Genomic DNA, 22,479 nt, shown 5'->3' with positions numbered 1-22,479 from the left:
TTTATCTTGGTTAGGTTGGTTAAGGGTTTATCACATGGGCCTGAAGACTCAAATGGAATTCAAGCTTCACTCCCCTGTGTATTTCTAACCTGAACCCACTGAGTACCATCTTCTCTGTGCCTGTCTCAAACACAGTCTGCTTGGTGCACACTCACTGGCTGGGACAGTGGAGCCATATTTATCAAGAGCTCCTGGATTCCTGTAGCAACCAGCTCCAGCTGGGCTGGTCAGGATGGCTCCTACCTCAGCTCTCTGCTCACCAATTGAGAAGCTCTTCTCAAACATCTCTCTATGTAGCTTTGGATTCAGCTAAGTCCATGCTGCCTTTCTTCTCTCACTGAGATGCAGTATCCCCACTGGTTCAATTCCAAATCACAGAGCAACTGGGAAGTGCTGGCTTTCTCCATTTCTCCATTTTGAATCCCCCCTCGTAGGCCATCACATGTGCTGCAACTTTTTCTTCCTACCCCAAGGCTGGTATTCGCATCCTTTACTGCTTTCGATGAAACAAAATATGAATATGGTGACATATTAATATTTATTCATTTTTTCTTTACATTTAGAGCCTGTTTGGGCTTAAGTCCTTTCCTATTCTAATATTTTGAAGATTTTGTCAACGAAAATTTTTTGGAAGTGTTGTAGTTTTGCTTTTCATAGTTGGATATTTGAGAAATTAAGCAATTCTAGATGCCAGAATTTTTTTCATAAAAATACCCAACTCTCCCAAAACCAGAATCGTTTACTGACAAGCATTCCTGTCTCCACTGCAGTACAGAACACCATTGCCAAAAATTAATCCCCATCTGACTAAATACTACACTATCTTAATAACTAAAGCTATGTTTTGATATCTGTATGATAGATAAGTCCTATCACATTGTCTTAAAAGTGTCTTGGTTATTTTTGAGCTTTTGCACTTCCATAAAAATGTTTAAGTAGTCTTATCAATTAAAACATGAAATTTTGATGAAGACTGTGCTGAAACTATAGAGTTTGGTAAGACAAGATATTTACAATATTAATTTTTTCAGTTCTTTGGCATGGAGTGTGTCTGTCTTCCTTAGAATTTTTAAAATTATTATTCTCTTCAGATAATCTTCAGTATCATCTAATAATTTGGTTTCTAAGTATTTAATATTTGTTGAAAAATACTTTTATAAATTTTCATGCTGTTTGTTGCCATTATATAGAAATACAATCAATTTGACATAGCAGTATTTCTACCTAGCAAACTATTAAGTTCCTCTTCTAACAATTTTTAGAATCTTTTAGATATCCACATAAACAGTCATTGTGAGATTTGAGTTTCCTTGAAAATAAGCAATGACAGCTATATTTTCTTTTTTCTCAATCTCAAATAGAAAGGTTTCAGTGATTCATGTTTACTGCAGATGTTTGGTAGAAATCTAATTTGATTGAAGTACCTTTCATATCCAGTTTAAAAGCATTTTTATCATGAATAGACATTGAATGTTTAGCAAATGCTTTTTTCCACCTCTTGAGATGATCATGATTAAATATTTTTTAAAATTTGGTTATGATGATAGTAATTTATTTTCTAATATAAAAATAACTTTGAATAAACTTGACTAGATCATGATGAATCATCACTTGCTGGATTTGTCTTACTAAGTTAGTTGCAGATTTTGTATCTATGTTCCTAAATACAATTGACCAATAATTTTTCTTTCTCATACTTTAGAAGATAGATTTGTTGGTCTCATAAAAGGAATTTGGGAGATCTGTTTTTCTGTTATCTGGAAGAGCTTAAATTTGTAATTATTATGTCTTCATATTTTGGAGTGGTCACCAAAGAAGTTATTTAGGCTTGTCATTTTCTTTCTGAAAATATTTTAAACTATATTTGTTTATTCTAATAGCTATTGAACCATTCTTTTATTTTTGTAAGCTTTATCATTGAATAATTTTGTACACTTCTTTTACAAAGTTACAAATTTATTGGTCTTAAGTTGCTCATAATATATTTATTTCATGTCACAACAACAAAAAAATCTCCTCTTTTGTTTCTTATATATGTTGTGTGACTGCTTTTCCTTGATTAACTTTGCCAGAGGTCTCTTTCAGTCTTTTACAAAGGACAAAATTTTGATGTTTTTGGCCTATTTTCCTCTCTAATCCTTATTTTCTTTTATTTACTTTGAGCTTATTCTAACTGAAGCTAGATGTTCTGTCAGTAATATTCAGCCGTTCTATTCTGTTAGACCACTAAAGTCTATTGACTTCCTTCAAGTGCTACTTTAGTTGCAACCCATAAATTTCATTAAGCAATATGGTCTAGTTTCATCTGTATTCCAGATTCTACTAAGTATTCTTCTTTCACTGATATGAGTTAGAATTGTGTTAACTCCCTAAAAAATGGGGCTGCTTATTCATTAATTAACCAAGTAACTGCCAATTTGAAATTACCTTTCTAGTGAATCAAACCTTTCTCATATGAAGAGACTCTCTTTATCCCTAGCACTGTTTTTGCCTTATAAATTTATTTCAGATATTAGTACCTCTACATCACCTATCTTTTTTATTTGTATAATTTCACCCTTTTTACTTTTAAACTATACACACAAACATACACACATATAATTTCTGGTTTTTGTTGGCTTCGTTATGTGTGTGTGTGTGTGTGTGTGTGTGTGTGTGTGTGTGTGTGTGTTACTGGGGATTGAACACAGGGTGGTCATTCTACCTCTGGGCTACACCTCTATTCCCTTTTTTATTTTGAAATAAGGTCTTGTAGCCGGGCACTTGTAATCCCCGTGCTTGGGAGGCGGAGACAGGAGGACTGCACAGGTTTGAAGCCAGCCACGCTGGTTTAAGAGACCCTGTTTCCAAATAAAAATATAAAATAGGTCTGGGAGTGTAGCCCAGAGGTAGAAGAACTTCCAGGAACCCCAGTACCGCCAAAAAAAAAGAAATAGGGTCTTGTAAACATACTGAGGCTTGCCTTAAACCTGTGATCTGCTTGTTATAGTCTCCCAAGAACTGGGATTTTAGGCATACACCACAATGCTTGGCTGGTTTCATTTTTTGACCAGGTAACAATATGCCTTTAACTGAATAAGTTAGCTCATTTACATTTAATGTAATTAGTGACATATTTGGGTCACATCTATTATCTAAGTCTGTTTGCTAATAACACATCACAAACTAGATAAATTATAAAAAGGCTTACTTTGGCTTATAGTTCTCCTCAAAGGTCTGTATCTGGTGGTAGCCTTTTTGCTAGAGTGCCAAAGGCAACTTAGGACATCACATGGAGAGATTCCCTGTGTGTGCATTCATGTATATCCCAGTCTCTCCCTCTCTCTGTCGCTTCTTATAAAGCCCACAATATTCAACCATGGAGATTCTGCCCTGTTAACCTTATCTAATCCTAATCACTTCCCAAATACTTCAATACTAAACACTCTAGTCAGATTGCTTTCACCCTCTCTAAATAATTCACAATGGGGATAAAGTCCAAATAAATTTCAGAGGAAATAAACTGTATCCTGCTTTCCTCCTCCTCCTCCTCCTCCTCCTCCTCCTCCTCCTCCTCCTCCTTCTCTTCCTCCTCCTCCTTGTTTTCTATCTCTATCTATCTATCTATCTATCTATCTACCTACCTATCTCTATTTTATAATTATTTTTCTCCTATTTTCCCTCTCCACTAGCTTGGAAGTTAAATGTTAATTTGTATATCACAATCATTTTAGGTGGTTGTACTAGAAATAAAAATTACACTTAAAATTAAAGCTCATCAATACCTTTATTCTCTACTCAGATTATCCAAATTTAGTGCACTTATTCCAATCACTACCCAACCAACTTATATATTATAGTGTCATGAGTATTTTAAATCTCATTTCTTTACATCCATGAAATGGCATTATTGTTCCACATATCAAATGCTTCTTTAGATTCATTCATAGTTACAACCTTCTTAGTCTTTTGTCCATTCTTTAATCACCCTTGTCCTATATAAAACATACCCTTTAGACTGGCAATTTTTACTATTTGTAGGAATCTGATGAGACAAAACACTCACACACACATTCCATGAAATGTGTTTACTACTTACAAATAGGCAGCAAGTGACCACAGTAGCCTACAATCCATAACTAGCATGTCCCCCAAATCTCCGGAAAGCTGCCCAGGGTAGAAGTCTTCTTTGGACCTTCACCAATTGCACTACAACTGAGTGCAATTGCACTACAACTGAGGGTCCTTGGAAGATAGTTCCTCTCTGAATTTTATATCCTGGTGGTGACCTGACAGCTGTCCTACAATTTGAACACCCCATTCTAGGAAGAACAGGAACAGAGCCCAAGCTATTCTGGACAGCCCCTCTTTATGTCATGATTTTGCATTAACAGCATATTCCCAGGACATTTTTTTTTAATTTTTACTGATGCATTGTAGCTACACATCATAGTGAAATTCAAAATGGTACTTATATATGCCTACAACTTCTTGATACACTTCCCTCCACACTCCACTCCCCTCCTCACTCCCTGTACCAGACAGGGAGATCAGTAGTGATACATTTATATACAAACATGAAATTTGGTCTGACTCCTTACTCAAGCTTCATTTTTCACCCCTCCCTTACTCTCTCTCCCAATCCCCTTACACTCTTCTGTCGTCATATGGTAGTGTCCCTCTCCTCAAGTATCTTAAGTTCTTTTTGTTTCCTATTTCCTCTCTAGCTTCCACATGAAAGAAAAATATATGACCCTTGATTTTCTGATCTCACTTAGCATGATATTCTCTGGTTCCACCTACATTCCTGCACAGAACATAATTTTGTTTTTCTTCATGACTGAGTAAACCTCCATTGTTTTTATTTGCCACATTTTCTTCACCCATTCATCTGTTGATGGGACTCTAAGATTTGTTCCATAGATTTTGTGAATTGTGTTGCTATAAATATGGAAATGCATGTATCACTACAGTATTCTTTTAAAAAGATATTGAAGAGTGGTATAAATGGGTCACATGGTGGTTCATTTTTAACTCTTGAGGAATCTCCATATTGATCTTCATAGTAGTTATATTAATAAACATTTCCATCAATAGTGTATGTGTTCCTCCTTCCCCCTCATCTTCCTCAGCATGTTATTGTTTACATTCCTGATGACTGCCATTGTAACTGGAGTTAGATGGAATTTCAATATACTTTGATTTATATTTTTCTAATTACTAATTATGTTGAAAATTTTTCATACAGTTGTTGGCCATTTGTGTTTCTTCTTTTGAGATGCTTCTACTTAATTGCACATTTTTATTAGGTTATTTGCTTTTTGATGTTAAGTTTTTGGGTTCTTTATATAGTCTAGATATAAATGCTTTATCAGTGAAGCAGCTGGCAAACATTTTCTTCCATTCTGTAGGCTTCCCTTCATATTCTTTTGTTTGCTATGCAAATTGATTCTCAACTGTTTCTTGAGTTTTAGGGATCTTACTGAGGAAGTCTCTGCCAATGCCTATATGTTGGAGAGTTGATCCCTATGTTTTCTTTTTTTAACTTTTTTTTTTATTTTTATGTGGAACATGTTGAAAATGGCATACATTCAGACTGTGCTGGGTGCCCTCTCCCCACCCCTGCTTCCACTTCATCCCCTTCCAACAATGAGTGTCCAGATTGACCATGCTATACTCATACTTTTACACATATTCAACCTCAGCCTTCTTCCTCTCCTATCCATTCTAGCTTTACTGGGATTTCCCCTCCATATTGGGAGTCACTCTGGTATCCCTAATACACCCTAGTTTGGGCATTTTAGAGAAAACGTATGTCCCTTCTTGTTCTGTGCCTGGCTAATCTCACTTAACATAATATTCTCCAGGTCTTTCCATCTTCTTGCAAATGACATGATTTTCTTCTTCTTTATAGTTAAGTAGAATTCCATTGTGTATATTTCCCATAAATTACAATCCATTCATCTGTTGATGGAGACCTAGGTTGGTTCCATATTTTGGCTATTACGAATCATGCTGCTACGAACATGGGTATTTAGATGTCACTGTCGTTCTCTGATTTCAACACTTTTGAACAAATACCCAGGAGTGGTAGAGCCGGGTCATATGGTGGATCCAGTCCCAGTTTTCTAAGGAATCTCCACACTGATCTCTATAGCAGCTGAACTAGTTTGTACTCCTACCAACAGTGTAAAAGAATTCTTCTTTCCCCACATCCTCACCAGCATTTGTTGTTATTTTATTTCTTTATGCTTGCCACTCTGATTGGGGTTAGACGGAATTCCAGCATTGTTTTGATTTGTATCTCTCTGATAGCTAATGATGTTGAACATTTTTTCATGTATCTATTAGCCATTTGTATCTCTTCTTTTGTGAATCCTCTATTCAGTTCAGTTGTGCATTTCTTGATTGAGTTATTTGTTTTGCTAGTGTAGAGTCTTTTGAGCTCTTTGTATATTCTGGATATTAGCCCTCTATCAGAGTGGTGGCTGGTAAAGATTTTCTCCCATTCTGTAGACTTTGTCTTTAGGTTCCTAATGGTTTCCTTTGATGATAAGAAACTTTAGCTTGATGCTATCCCACTTGTTAATTCTTGCTTTAATTTTCTATGCTTTGGAGGTCATATTGAGAAAGTTACTGCCTGTGCCTATATGTTGGAGTGTTGAGCCTATACCCTCCTCTAATAACTTCACAGTCTCTGGTCTAATTTCTAAGTCTTTGATCCATCTCGAATTGATTCCTGTGCATAGTGAGAGATAGAGATTTAGTTCCATCTTCCTACAGATGGATAGCCAGTTCTCCCAGCACCATTTGTTGAAAAAGTTGTCTTTTTTCCAGCGTATGAGTTTTGCCCATTTGTCAAAGATTAATTGACTAGAGGTGTGTGGGCTTTTTTTTTCTGTATCTTCTATTCTGTTCCACTGGTCAGTATGCCTATTATTGTGCCAATACCATGCTGTTTTTACTACTATTGCTCTATAGTATAATTTGAAGTCCAAGATTGTGATGTTTCCTGCCTGATTCTTATTGCTGAGGATTGCTTTGGCTATTCTGGGTCTTTTCCTTCTCCATATAAAATTTGTTACTGATTTTTCTAGGTCTATGAAAAATGTCATTGGTGTTTTAATAGGAATTACATTGTATCTATAGATCACTTTTGGCAGAATGCCCATTTTGATATTTATTCTACCTATCCATGAACAAAGGAGATCTTTCCATCTTTCAAAGTTTCCTTCAATTTCTTTCTTTAATGTTTTATAGCTTTCTTTGTAGGGCTTTTACATCTTTGGATAGGTTTATTCCTAGGTATTTTATTGGTTTTGAGGTTATAGTGAATGAAATTGTTTTATTTCTTTCGTTGTGGACTCATTGTTAGCATAAAGAAAAGCCACTGATTTCTTTAGATTGATTTTGTATCCTGCAACTTTGCTGAACTGGTTAATCAGCTCCAGTAGTCTTTTGGTTGAGTTCTTTGGGTCTTCTAGATAAAGGATCATGTCATCTGCAAATAAGGATAGTTTTATTTCCTCTCTTCCTATTTGAATTCCTTTGATTTACTTCCCTCATCTTATTGCTATGGCAAGAGTCTCAAGGACTATATTGAAAAGGAGTGGTGATAGTGGGCATCCTTGTCTTGTTCCTAATTTCAGAGGAAATTCTTACAGTTTTTCCCCATTTAATATGATGTTGGCTTTGATTTTATTGTATATTGCCTTAAGGATGTTGAAATACATTCCTTCTATTCTAATTTTTTTCAGTGTTTTTAACATGAATGGATGTTAGATTTTGTCAAATGCTTTTTCTTCATCTATTGATATGATCATGTAGTTTTTGTTCTCAGTTCTATTTATGTGATGAATAGCATGTATTGATTTGTGTATGTTGAACCAGCCTTGCTTTTCTGGGATGAAACCAACTTGGTCATGGTGTACAACTCTCTTGATATGGATTTGAATGTGTAGAACTAGTATTTTGTTTAGAATTTATATTTTCATCTATGTTCATCAAAGATATTGGTCTGTAATTTTCCTTTCTTGAGGTATCTTTATTTGGTTTGGGGATTAATGTGATACTGGCCTTGTAGAAGGACTTTGGGAGAATTCCATTTCTTTCAATTTCCCAGAACAAGTTATGAAGTATTGGATTAGTTCCTCACTGAAAGTTTTGTAGAATTCAGCTGGAAACCCATCAGGTCCTGGGCTTTTCTTTGATGGCAGAATTTTTATTACTTTTTTTTGTTTCTTTGCTTGCTATTGGTTGATTTAGGCTTGATATGTCATCGTGGTTCAGTTTAGGTAGAAATCTATCGATTTCTTCCATGTTTTCCAGTCTACTGGAGTATAAATATTCAAAATAGTTTCTGATAATCCTTTGAAATTCCCCACTGTCTGTGATGATGTCTCCTTTTTCATTTCTAAGAATTTGAGTTGATTCTTTCTTTTGATTAGGTTGGCCAGGGGCTTGTCAATCTTAATAATCTTTTCAAAGAACCAGCTTTTTGTTTTGTTGAGTCTTTGAATTGTTCTTTGTTGTTGTTCTCTATTCCATTTATTTCTGCTCTGATTTGAACAATTTCCTGCCTTTTTTGGCTTTGGGATTAGACTGTTGCAGTCTTTCTAGATACTTGAGATGTGTCATTAGGTTGTTTATTTGGTATCTTTCTGTTCTTATGTGGACACTCAATGCTATAAACTTTCCTCTTAATACCGCCTTCAAAGTGTCCCATAGATTTGGCAAGTTGTGTCTCTATTTTCATTTAATTCCAAATATTTATTTCTCCCCTTATTTCTGATCTTGCCCATTCATTGTCCAATAATGTATCATTCAATCTCCATGTATTTAAATAGTTTCTTTTGGTCTTCCTGTTGTTGATTTCTGCTTTCATTAATGGTCTAAAAAGATGCAGAGAATTATATTACACCTTATGAATTTGCTGGTGCTTGCTTTGTGGCCCAGGATGTGATTTATTTTGGAGAAGGTTTCACAGGCTGCTGAGAAGAATGTGGATTCTTCTGTTCCTGGTTGAAATATTCTGTATATGAGTATTGGGTCCATTTGGTTGATAGTTTTCTTTAGTTCTGAAGAGTCTTTACTCATCTTTTGCCTTGAAGATCAATCTAGTGGTGTGAAAGGTGTATTGAAGTCTCCCAATATTATTGTATTTGGATCTATTTGAGATCTGATGTCCAGGAGGATTTTTTTTTTTTTTTTTACAAATGTGGCTGTATCCACATTTGGGGCATAAACATTTACTATCATTATAATCTTCTTGGTGGATTGTTCCTTTTAATAAAAGAATATGCCCTTCTTTGTCTCTTCTGTTGTGTTTTAGCTTAAAGTCTGTTTTGTTGGATATCAGTGTTGCTACCCCTGCCCGTTTTTGGTCTCCATTAGCATGATACATCTTTTTCCATCCTTTCACTTTCTTTTTCTTTTTTTTTTTTTTTGAAGATTTAGAAAAGTTTATTAGAAAGATACAAATACAGAAAATAGAAATACAGCCCCATGCCAAAATGGCATGAGGGGGTGACTCGAAATGAATACACCCCCATCCTTTCACTTTCAGTCTATGAATGTCTTTGGCTGTGAGTTTCTTGCAAGCAGCATATATTTGGATTATGTTTTCTAATCCACATTGCCAGTCTATGTCTTTTGATTGGTGAGTTAAGTCCTTTGACATTCAAAGTTATTCTTGAAATATGATTTTTGTTTCCTTTCATTTTGTGTTCTATCTTCTATTTGGTATAATGTTATTTCTTCTTTACTGCGATGCCTTGCTGATCACCTTCATCTCTTCTCTGGTTGTGAAAATTGCTTCTTTTTCCTTCTTTATGATTTATTTTTTTAAGTATTTTCTCTAGTGTTGGCTTTGAATTTATAAGTTTTTTGAGATTCTTCTTATCTTGAAACACTTTTGTTTCTCCATTAATTTTGAATAATAATTTTGCTACATATAGCACTTTTGGTTGGAAGTTGTTTCCTTCCAAGGTCTGGTTCACTTCATACCAGTCTCTCCTGGCATTCGTGACTTGGGTTGTATAGTCTGGGATGATTTTATTGTTTTGCCCCAATATGTCACCTGTTATTTTGTTCCCACTGCTTTTAAGATTCTTTCCTTGGCCTCTAGGTTGGTCATTTTGATTATTACATGGTGTGGGGAGATCCTTCTTTGATCTTGCCTTAATGGTGTTCTATATGTCTCCTGAATGTCTAAGTCAAGTCTATTTCCATGTTTGGGAAATTCTCTGAAATTATTTTTCTGAAGGGATTATGAATGCCCTTGGTCTGTACCTCTGTCCCTTCTTCAATGCCTTTTATCCATAATTTAAGACATTTCATATTGTCTCCTAGTTGTTGAATGTTTAGGTTTTGTTGCTGTAATGACTTCTGTATTCTGTTGACTGTGCTTTCATTTTTGAATGAACTGTCTTCTAATAGTGATATTTTATTTTCCATTTCATCTATTCTTCCAGAATTTCTTTGTATTGCTGTCTTTATTTCATTTATTGACTCTTTCATTTTGCTTCAGACCCCTTTCTGATTCTTTCTTAGTGTCTCCATTTCCTCTTTCATTTCCTGTACCCTTGCTTTGAGGCCTTTCATCACATTGTAGATCAGGATTTGGAATTCTCCTTCTTGTGTTTCTTGTTGGTCAGTATTTGTGATTTCTGTTATTCCTTTACTGTTCCTAGTTCTCATATTTTCAAGGTTTTCAGGCTTGTTTTTCTGATGTCTTGACATATTTTGTGACTATTATGTCTAATTCAATCTTAGTGTTTGGTATTTAGAGGTATCAGCAGGTACACGGTACTTTTTCCAATGGTAAAAGTTGGGTAATGGGGGAGGAGCTGGGATGATGGGTACAGGAGTCAGGTAAGGTAGAGGATATGGTTAGGTTGAGTAAAAATTTAAGTATAATAAGGTAGTATCTGGTTGAGAATGAGAAAAGGTTAGATAGTAGGACTCTTGTAGTTAGTATTTAAGTGTTGAGATATGAAATACCTTGAGTAACTCAAGGAGATACAGTAAGGACAAAAGTGTTTTGAGAGAGAATATAGGCTAGAGTGAGGAAGTTTGTAAAAGGAATGGGGGAAGGAGCAAGAATGAATGAACAAAACAAAATGTAAAAGTTAATTATACATCAAAAACAGGAAAAAACAACCAAAAGGAATAATAGAGAAAAAAGACAAAAATAAAAAGAACTAGCAACAGTGTGAGAAAACAATGCCAAACAAACAAAAACTTAAATAAAAGAAAGAAAAAACAGTCCTACTGATTAACGAGTTTAGGGCTGGCCCCATATAATATCTGTATGTCTGATCACTATGGTAGATTCTGGAGTATATCCCAATGTCTCTTATTTGCTCCGTACCCTATTGTCAGCTATTGGACCCACTCTCTAGGTGTTTGCACCCCTCTTGCCTCTGACAGCTTTGTGTTTGGGTGTCAGGGCATCAAGTGTCACTGTTAGAGTTCCATATAAGTCCAGCTTGTGGTCCACACCCTAGGCCTCTGCACTCCCCACCCTGGGCTCAGGCCTGCACTTCCCTACCCACACTACGCTGTGCTTCCCTACCCGCAGGGGCAGAGGGTGTCTAGTGTAGTCTTGGAGCAACCCCCTGTGACCCTATGTAGGTACACCATGAGCACCTTTCCTGTGTCTCTGGAGGTTCTAACTGTACTAGCCTACCAGGTCCCGCAGCTTCTCTGGATGGTCTCCCGCCACTGAGTAAGCAAGTGGTTACCTGGCTGCCCTGCTCTGAGTTTTTGGAGGGCTTACTGTGCCACTGAAGATGCTGCCTCTGGTGAGGGCAGGGGATTTGGGGTCTTCTTCTACATCCCTAAAGTGTGATGCAGGGTTCCGCTCGCCACTTAAGATTTTGGACCTCTGTATCTGCTTTCAAGCTCTTGGATTATTTTTCTGGTTTTCTTGGGGCTGCTGCACTGGTGTCAGCCAGAGCTGGGCCGCATCTGCAGCAGGTCCATTGAGTGCTCAGGCTTTTTGCTGTGGATCTGACAGTTCAGAGTACTGGATTCCTTCTGCTGTGGTTCCTGGTTCTGTTTTGGCTCATGAGCTTTGTTTTTCAAGATGCTGCCTTCTCAGTAGTTGAACTTTGTTTCAGCTACTAAGATGTTCTGCGTCCTGCAGTTGCCATTTTGAATCTCTCTGATCCCTATGTTGCAAAATTTCTAGCCTAGTTTCTAGGTCTGTGATCTATTTTTATTTTAATTTCATGCAGGGAGAAAGTTAGGAGTCTAGTGTCCTTCTTTTACATATGGATATGAAATTTTCCCAGCAATATTTGTTGTAAAAGCTGTCTTCTCAGATGAATATTTGGCACCTTTATAAAAAATCAGCTGGTTTTAGCTATGTAAATTTCTTTGTACCTTTTATCCCATTAGTCTAAGTCTGTTTTATACCAACCATGCTATTTTTGTTCCTATAGCTCAGCAGTATATTTTGAATTCAGTATCACTCAGCACATACAAGGAAGAAAGGGAAGAAGAGCTAGGTCACCAAGACCATCCAGGGACTCAACCTATTCTAGCCAATGTCCTTTGAAGGTTACCTGAAATTTTTCACTACCTTAAATTTTTGTTTTTTGCATTCTGCTGGTTTGCTATGATGTGTCTAAGTGGGGACTTCATTTCTATCCTGCTTAGAATAAATCTGTGAACTTAAAAAATTCTCAGCAATTATATCCTCAAATATTCCTTCTCCCTATCTACTTGAATCTATTAGATATATATTAGATTATAAGTTTTGTTTCTTCCTGCCTCACATTTTCAAGCTAATTTTTTCTTTTGTGTGTGTGTGGTATTGGGGGTTGAACACAGGGACATTCTACCTCTATGCTACACTCCCAGCCCTATTATTTATTCTTTATTTTGAAACAGAGTCTAAGTTGCAGAGGGCCTCACTAAGTAGCTAAGGCTGGCCACAAACCTGTAATCCTCCTGTCTCCGCTTCCCAAGTACTGGGATTACAAGTGTGCAACACCAGGCTCAGCTCTCAACTAATTTTCTATATGGCATTCTGGATAATATTTTTCAGTCATACATTGCAATCTCCAATTCTAATTGCAGGTCCCTCTAATATTCTGCTAAACTCATCCCAAGGCTGATTTATTTTAGTTATTCCATTTTCCATTTCTAGAAGTTTAGTTCTTTTTAAAATATATTAAAAGTTAGCTTAGATCATACCTTGTTGCCTGGAGACATTTTAAACAACCTTCATTCGTATACATGTATTATATACACATACTAATTTTTTATTTTAATTTTTATTGGTGCATTATAGTCATGCATCTTAATGGGGTACAAGATGGTAGAGGCATACATGCACACATCACTCATTTAGCCCTTCCCCAATTCCCACCCTATTCCCTCCCCTCTCCCTCCTTCTCATGTTTGGCTTACTGGTTAACTTAGATATGTTTATGAATGTCATGTATGTCATTTACATTAGGGAATTTTCCCCCAGTGGGGAAATCAGCATGAGGTACTTATACACTTATTAATTTAAATTTGAGTTTCCTGGTGGTCTTTTCTGCTTAATTTTACTGTTGAATTTCCTTGTGGAGTTTATTTAAATATGAGGCATTTGATTTCCTAAAAAATTATCTGTGACCCCAAGATCCTCCTAAAATTTAAGTTGGCCACACACTTATTCTGGGGCCATTACACATAAATGACACTGATGGCTTGAATTTGGGACAGCCTGCAACTTTGCTCTATAAATTCTGAAGTAAGTTCTTTTCTAGCTTTCTCTTACCCTGAGGGTATTACAGACTTCAGGATCCTGGCTTTATGGAAGAAGTATCGCTTATACTTCTCCACTTCAAATGGGCTCTAACCTTTGTCTTCAACCCACAGTGTTCCTAAGGACAATCAAAACCAATTCTGAAATTCACCCTCAGGCCAAAGAGGCTGTAGCAGTTTCACCTAGCAATATTGCCCTGTAATTACTTAATCTTAATCTCTTAGGATATTGCCAACTCCTATGTTCACCTAAAAATGCTGTTTCTATTCTATATAAAAGTTTTAGTTTCCAGTAAAAGCACTCACATAAGCATAGCCTGCTACATTACTGAAAAGGAAATCTAACCGTTTGTTAAATTTTTACATATTTCGCCTTTTTCTCACCAATGTCAGAAAATTTGCTATGTCCTTAAAAATTCTATGTAAACCTTACCTGGGCTCATCCATGTATCTGATATTGGCTGAGGGCTGGCTGGTCTTGTATGGATTCAGCCAGGGTGGTTCCTGCACTTTGCACACATGATTGGATCCTCTAATGAGGCAGTCCAGACTTAACATGGTGGTTAGCAACAGTGACAGTTGGACGTGTGCCAGGCTCTGAGATCTAGACCCTAAATATGCTATCACTATACCTATCTTTTGAAAAAATAAATTCACAAGGCCAGCCCAGATTTGAAGAATTTGCAAACAGATAGATGAGAGGAGGAGCTGCAAGATCACCTTGCCAAGGGCATGGTTATTGCGAGTGGTGGAGGGCTATTTCAGTCACCACATAGTTTTACCAGAATTGCTAATAAAAAGAAGGCATCTAGGAAAATGGTTAAATATAAAGATCTCAAAATTAGCAAAATAAGTATATGTTAAGATAATTCATTCATTGAGAAGGAAATAACAGTTTTATTTTCAATAAGTTGGAAATGTCAAATGGAATTTCAAATACAGATCTAAAGTTCAGAAATGAGATTTAATATTCCAAACATCTTAGTACTTATGTCTTTAAAACTTTAGTACTTTTTGGACACTACACAAATTTCTCAAACTTTCTAATCAGACATCATCATCTTCATTTGTTATTAAATTTGATTATCTGTATTTTTACCACAGAACAAATAAGCCTGGCTTCAGAGAGGTATGTTATCGTTCAAAAAGAATATAGCACTCAATAGTCAAAGTATGAAATACCTTGAACTAATAATTTGTGTGGTATTAAACAAATGTAACTATGATATCCTCAAAAATTTAAAACTTTCTGTAGCACCCCTGTGAGTTCTCTCGTCTTGAGCCATTTCAGTTTACAACCTGGAATCCACAGCCCTTAACACCCTAGGTATTTATATATTTTGCTTCCCTTCTTTAGAATGTGAGTGGCATGGGGGTAGACTTATACCTCTGATAGCTGCTCTATTCCCAGTATTTAGACTGGTGCTGGCATATGTAGTCTTTCAATATGAATTCCATTTTTTAAACTTATAAATCAACTTCAGTGTAAAAAACATGTAAAAATTATTTTTAATATCTCTAACCATCAAGTAATAAGTAAAATTCTCAAAATAACTACCCATGGTTCATTTAAAAGGTCATTTGTTATAAGTACTATAGAAACAATATATGTTGTATGTTATATAAATGGTAGTATAAAATTGAATCATAAAGCTTCTCTTTAGCCTTCTATTATGAATGAATAATAACTCAGAAGGTGAAATTCAGGATAATAATTATATTTATTAAGGTAGAAATGATAACTTTCTGGATGAGAAGATATCAAATAATAAATTTGTTAGAATCTTATATCTATCATTGATATACTTAACTGATACAACTAAAGAAAAGCCCTGAGGCTAATGCTTGAACAAGAATAGCATAAAACAAATATGGCATAAGAAAATTCTCAGCAAAATTCCAAAGTTCAACCATTTTAGAACATTCTTCTTTAGTTCAAGAATCAAACGCCGAGTGTTATTCCAATAATGTCAGTTTCCAGATGTCTTTTAGTGATCCACACATTGTATTCACATCATCCAAAATAAAATTTTACATTAAAGCAGAAATAATAAATTGTAAAAGCCCATGATAGTTAAATAAGAGGTTCTGAATCTTACGTTTTTGTTAAACTTTCTTGTATTTACGGAAATGTTGGTTTTGTAGACTCAGTAATACTAAATTGTCTATTGGGTTTAGTAGTTTCTTGCATTAGCTCCTGCAACTGTCCAATTTGCTCATCACGAAAGTCATTAAGTTTTTCTTCTGGGAGGGAGGTGCCAAAACATGCTTTTTCAGTTGAATTTTGTCTGTTTTCATTAGCTTGCTGCCATAACACTGCTGCATACACCTAGTAGATAAAAAAATAAGGTTACAAAGATTAATGTTCACTTAATCATGGAAATGTGAAGAATTCTAATTGCAAATAACCTATTTTTCTCCATTACTAGATTTTCTGCATTTGTTTAAATACAAACAATATAGTTGTGTATTGTGTCTTTCGTATTCAGTTATAATTTCAAACATGCCTTTTAGCAAAGGTCTTAACATTCAAGTCAAGGGAAGAGGAAGCCAGGGATGGGGCCTTGGAGAGCAGGTGTGTACCAGCCAGAGCCATAAGCACAGCTGTGCACAACTTCTCTCGTCACCTTTTCAAAGAGTGGCAAGTGGGTCTCGAAATTCATTAAGTCTATTCCCCGAGCTTCAGTTAAAAACTTAAAACACAGTTAAAAAACTTAATAATTTTTGCCTTTAATCTTTTTCAGGAAAAAAATCCTATTTTTTATGTTGAAGTTTTGCTCTTATTCAGTCAGAATGTTTAGCCTAATATTCCAAAAGTTGTCATCTGCAGAGTCACTTTTCTGAAATGTTTTTACTCAAAATGAGCCTTTTAATCAAGCAGGAAATACCAATGAATTTCATTTTGTGAAGTTAAAAGATCATATGCACACATTCATACATTATAAAATTCTCATTTCTAGTTTTTCTTTTTTTAATCTGAAATCAGATCCTATTTGGTATGGTAAAAGAAAAACTGGGAGGGTAGCCTGCAGTGTCACTGACTGAGAGGGCAGCTGGGTATACACCCACAGTGGTTGTAGAGTGAGCAGGAAACCTGCCAGGGGAAAAGAGCTACTGAAGGGGAACCCCAAGTTTGGCAAATAAACTCTTCCAAAATCTATAACTAAACCCTTATTATGTATACTCAGGAAAGAGTCAAGCTGCTTGAATATGTAAAAATGTGACTTTAAGGCAGGTAAAAGATAAAAATAAACTGTCAGTTTAATAAAATTATCTCAGAAAATAATTAAATTATAAATTTAAATGGTTTATGAAAATTATCAGCAGACTGATTTCTCTACCATAGAGTTTAATAAAATTAAACCATTTCAAGAAGTAACACAAAGGAGAAATAACCAGATTTTATTTGCCTCCTGGTAGAAGTACATGTCATCTAATCAATCTATTCTAATAGTGAGCCTTTACTTATCTCAATTTACAAGAAACACAAGACAGATTAAAGTTTTATGCATAACCACAAGAGTGCAATCAGCAAAGCCCAAATTATAAAAAAAATTGAGAAACCCTAGTCTCATAAATAATAAAAGAAAAAGAGCAATGTTATAGAGAATAAACCCGGAAGATACCACATGAGCCAAATGATTACAGTAAATGTCACAGCGATCAGTCACACGGCCCCTGATCATTATGCACCAAGAAGACATACCTGCTCTGTAGTATTCTTCCAAATAATGCACAACCTCAACCCAATCATAAGAAAACATTGGTCAAACCTAAATTAAGGGATACTGTACAAAACAGCTCATTAATATTCTTCAAGAACACTCACCTATGAGGAATGAGTTAAAAAAGATGAGGAAAGGCTAAGAAACTATAAAGGCAACCTGATTAGTAAGCAGTAAACATGATGTGGGATCTTGGACTCAGCCCTGGAACAGAAAGATAACAGCATAAAACTAGAAGTATACATCAATGTTGATTTGGCAGTTTTGATCACAGATATTTTTAAGATGTTAAAATGGAGAGAAGCTGATAAAGAAGAAACTCTATTTTTGTACCTCTCAAGTAAAAACTCAAAATAGAAAGCTAAAGAAATAAAAAAACGAGACATATCAATAAGTTACAATGTATTGACTTCTTATTCAATCATGAAACTTTAAAAACTGAGTTTTTGATGGTACTAAGGACTGGTGCTCTGCTGGGTCATAGCTGATTGGTGGGGCACGTGCTCTGGGTTCAATCCCAGGCACTGAAAAGGGGAAGGGGGAGTTAGTATCCTCAATCTGAAATCCAAAATGTTCAAAAAGCTGTATATTCTGGAGCATTTCACATTTCAGAATTTCAGTTGGAGAAACTAAACCAGTAAAATCTATAAAAATATTCCAAAATCAGAAAAATTTTGCAATTTGAAACAGTTCTGGTTCCAAGCATTTCAGAAAAGGGATATTCAACCTATAATGATTAACTTTAAAATAATATGGGGGAAAGGGGATAAAAAAGTAGGGGTGCAGATAAAACAAGATTGGCCATGAGTTGATAAATGAAAGGATGAGTACACAGTGACTCACTAAGCTCTCTGAATAAGTCCATATTTTTGAAATTTTCCCTACTAACTTAAAATACACATACACAAACTTATAATTAAGAATACATTTAAATCAGTAAAATTAACTATGCATGAAGATCATTCACCTAAAAGTATATCAGTCACTCCTAAATTTCAACTATGGTTTGAAATCTTTTTTCTAAAAGCTTATCAAATACTGAAGAATTATTAACCTTGGCCCAGTCTAACCATAGACCTATAACTCTACAAATTGTGTGTGTGTGTGTGTGTGTGTGTGTGTGTGTGTGTGTGTGTGTAGTGCTGAGGACTGAACCAGGGACATTCTACCTCCAAACAACACCCTAGCCCAGTTTTATTTTTTGTTTTGAAACAGAGTCTCACTAGGTTGCTGAGGCTGACTTAGAATGTGAGATCCTGGGCGCCATATTGCCACCGGCGGCGGCAGCAGCAGTGAATTCACCGAGTCCAGTACAGCTACATCTACGTACTCAAGAACAGTGAGTCAAATTGCGGGCCACAGAGGAGAAATCCCAGTATTGTGCCTCCTGGGACTTGACCCAGTGAGGGAGTGGTGGTGGTAGAGATATCACACCATAGGAGAGCGTGCAACCTGGCACCCCCCATAGTTTAAAGCAGCCTCTATCGACTCCCTGGGTCGGAGACTCTGTGATACAACCCAGTAAAGGAGTAGTAGGGTCTGAGATAATACAGACTCGAGATCCAGAGCACCTTAAGTGAAGCCATAGTGACCCAAGGAAAGAACCCAGAGAAGGCACAAACCTCCGAAATCATGGGAAAGAGGAATAACACTGAAGTAATGAATGTGCACAACCCCACAACATCAGAACCTGATAAAACAGAAAATCAGAGATTTCTAGAAGATCAAATCAGGAAAATAACTGTAGAAATAATAGAGGTGCTTTGAAAAGAACTCAGAGAGAGCCAAAAAGAGATAAAGGATGCAATTAATGAAGTAAAGGCCTCAATTCAAAGCACAAACAACCGATTAGACCACATGGAGAACAGAATCTCGCTCTTAGAAGATGAGCAATCCAAAAATGAATGCATAGTTTCTAATCTAGAAAAAAATATCCAACAGCAGGAATCTGACATTGAAGAAATATGGGCCCATCTTAAGAGAGCTAACCTAAGAATAATTGGAATAGAGGAGGGAAAAGAAAGTGAAACCAAAGGGATCAACAATCTCTTCAAGGAAGTAATAGCAGAAAATTTTCCAAATATAGAGCAAGAGGTTGATACACAGATCCAGGAAACTTATAGAACTCCCTTTAGACAGGATCCGAGAAGAGGATCCCCACGCCATATAATTGTCAAAATGACCAATGTGGAAGCCAAGCAGAGAATCTTAAAGGCAACAAAAACAAAGGGCCAAGTGACATTCAGAGGCAAACCAATTAGAATCACTCCAGACTTCCCAAACCAAGTCATGAGAGCCAGAAGGGCTTGGAGTAACATATTCCAAACTCTGAAAGAAAACAACTTCCAGCCAAAAATTTCCTATCCAGCAAAACTTTCTATCAAATTAGATGGAGAAATAAGAAGCTTCCATGACAAACAGAAACTGAAGGAATTTATGTCTTCAAAACCAGCGCTAGAGAAAATACTCAAAGAGATTAACTACAAAGAAGAAATAGGTAACACTCACCAGAACCAGAGAAACAAGAGTTTCCATCCAACAGACAACTAAGATTGGTTATCTGTGGAGATTCATTATTTATGTTAGTCTTTTACCTATCTCTAAATTGTATTGTTTGCCTTTATTGTTGTTAATTTTTAGGATTTCTAGTTGAAATATTAATATACCTTCAGATATAGCATTTGGAAATATTTTATCCAATTCTATTAGTAACTGTTAACTCTGTTTACATTGTCTTTGGATATACAATATTTTCTTTTATTTTTTAGGGAGTTTGTATATTCTTCTGTTGCCTGTGCCATTGAAATCATATCCAAGAAATCACTGCCAATTTCAATGTTGTGAGGTTTTATGACCCAGATTTTCTCCTAAAAGTTTATAGTCTTAAGATTTATATTTAGGTCTTTTATCTAGTTTGAGTTAATACTTGTATGTGGGATTAGGTAAGGGTCCAATTTTATTCTTTTCCATGTAATTATTTTTCAACAATATTTAGTTAAAAGATTATTATTTCCACCACCAAATCTTCGTGGAAACCTTGTCAAAAATAACTTGACAATATAGGGAAGAAGTTAGCTCTAGGCTTGTATTTAATTCCAATGGTCTATATATCTGCCTTTAGAACAGTACTACACTGTTTCAATTATTGTAGCTTTATATGGTTTGAAATCAGAAAATATACATCTTCTAGCTTTGTTTTTGCTTCGAGATTGTTTTGGGTATCTAGAGTCCATATTCCATATCAGGATAGATTTTTTTCTGAAAAATAAATATATGATAGTTTCACCTAAAAAAAAGAAAAAAATATTCTCTGGTAAGAAAGAAAGCAAAAAGAAATATTGAAATGTTATCTTTAAGTCATCAAAAGCTTGGTATCAGACAAATGAAACTGTTATGTGAGATTATCATTTTTAATTTTGGATAAATTGCTATAATACTAGATGTCAACCACTAAGCCAAGCATGGGAGGGAGGGATGGGGAGAGAATGGGGTGGAGATCGGGTGGGGGCTGACTGGGCGATGTGTGCATGTATGTCTACAAAAGTTTATATCCCACTATGATGTATGAATACAGTGCACCAATAAAATAAAATTAAAAAAAAAATAGAATGTGAGATCCTCCTGTCTCAGCCTCCCAAGTACTGAGATTACAGATGTTGGTCACCAAGCCCAGTTAAATGGAAGAGAGAGAAAGCAGGGAGAAGAGAAGCAATGGGAGAAAATCTGGAATGAGTAAGCAGAAAGTCTGGTTTTTCCTGACTTGCCCAATAGCAGAGACCAAGTAAATTTGCCTATTTTGTTAGGCCATGATGACTTAACAAAACTCAAGTTCTCATTTTGTAATCATAACTAGTATTTTTGTTTCTTCAAAACAAAATTGCCAATTAAATAGCCCAAAAATACAGTTAGAAACTTTTCTTAAGAGACAGATGTACTTAGGAAAGCCCATACATATGTTGAAGAGAGTCTGTGGGCCATCTTCAGAGGGAAAGATAACTAGTTAGAAACATTGTAATTGCAGAAAAAAATCACAATACATGAAAATCCAAACTGATAAACTCTATAAATGAAAGAATAGTTGCCTCACAGAAGAATATGCATATTGAAAGAAGCATTCGTCATAGACCTTCCTGGACAGTTGGTCTGGTTTGGATCTGGGGGAACACCAAAGGCGTGGTCTGGTGCAGGAGTGTTCAGAGGTGGGGTGTTGGGAAGTGGCTGGATGAGAAGGGTCACAGCCTCAACAACTGAGAAGCCTTTGATGGGTTAACAGTTGAGTGGACTACTGGCAGGTGGGGCAAAGTGCAGGAGGTGGGACCAAGCTGAAGGCAGTGGGCCCTTGGTAACTAACAAGATATTGTCCTTGGGCTGTTCCCTCTCCCATTTCCCATGGGCCAAGAGAGAGCTGATTTGCTCCCCCATGCCCTTCTGCCATGAGGTTTTGCCTCACCACAGGCCCAGAAACAATGGAGCCAGCTGTCCATGGCCTCAAACCAACCATGAACCAAAACCTTTCTTTCTTTATATTTCCCAAGTATTTTGTCATAGCAGTAGAAAGCTGACTAAAACATCGAAACAAATTGGCTTAACATATTTTATGAACACACTCATCCATCAACTGTAAATAGTATACTTTAAGAAAATGTCTGTATTTTCTGTCCCATTTAAAAATGTAACACTTTGTTTCATTTCAGATTAAATTATAAAAATGCTACCCCAACTTTTCCCACATACTATAATCAGAATTAGTCTGAAGAACTATTTCCTTTAGAAAAAAAAAAAAAACTTTCCTCCCAAAATTTATTCATTTTGTAAGATCCCATTTAGCAACACCAAAATTTAAGTTTGCAACATTTAGTCAAGCTTTCCCTAGAGAACTGATTAAAAATACCACCCAGGCCTCCTTAAGGAGCATAAATAACACACATACCCACCTCCACAAGAAACCTGAAAGTTATCTGAATTATAGTAACGAAACTCGAAGATGCCTTGGGGATATAAAGCATATCTGCAC

This window comes from Muscardinus avellanarius (genome assembly GCF_963383645.1).
Source record: "Muscardinus avellanarius genome assembly, chromosome: 9".
NCBI classification, from domain to species: domain Eukaryota; kingdom Metazoa; phylum Chordata; class Mammalia; order Rodentia; family Gliridae; genus Muscardinus; species Muscardinus avellanarius.
The sequence above is the reverse complement of the archived record's forward strand: the minus strand, read 5'-3'. Positions refer to the sequence as shown.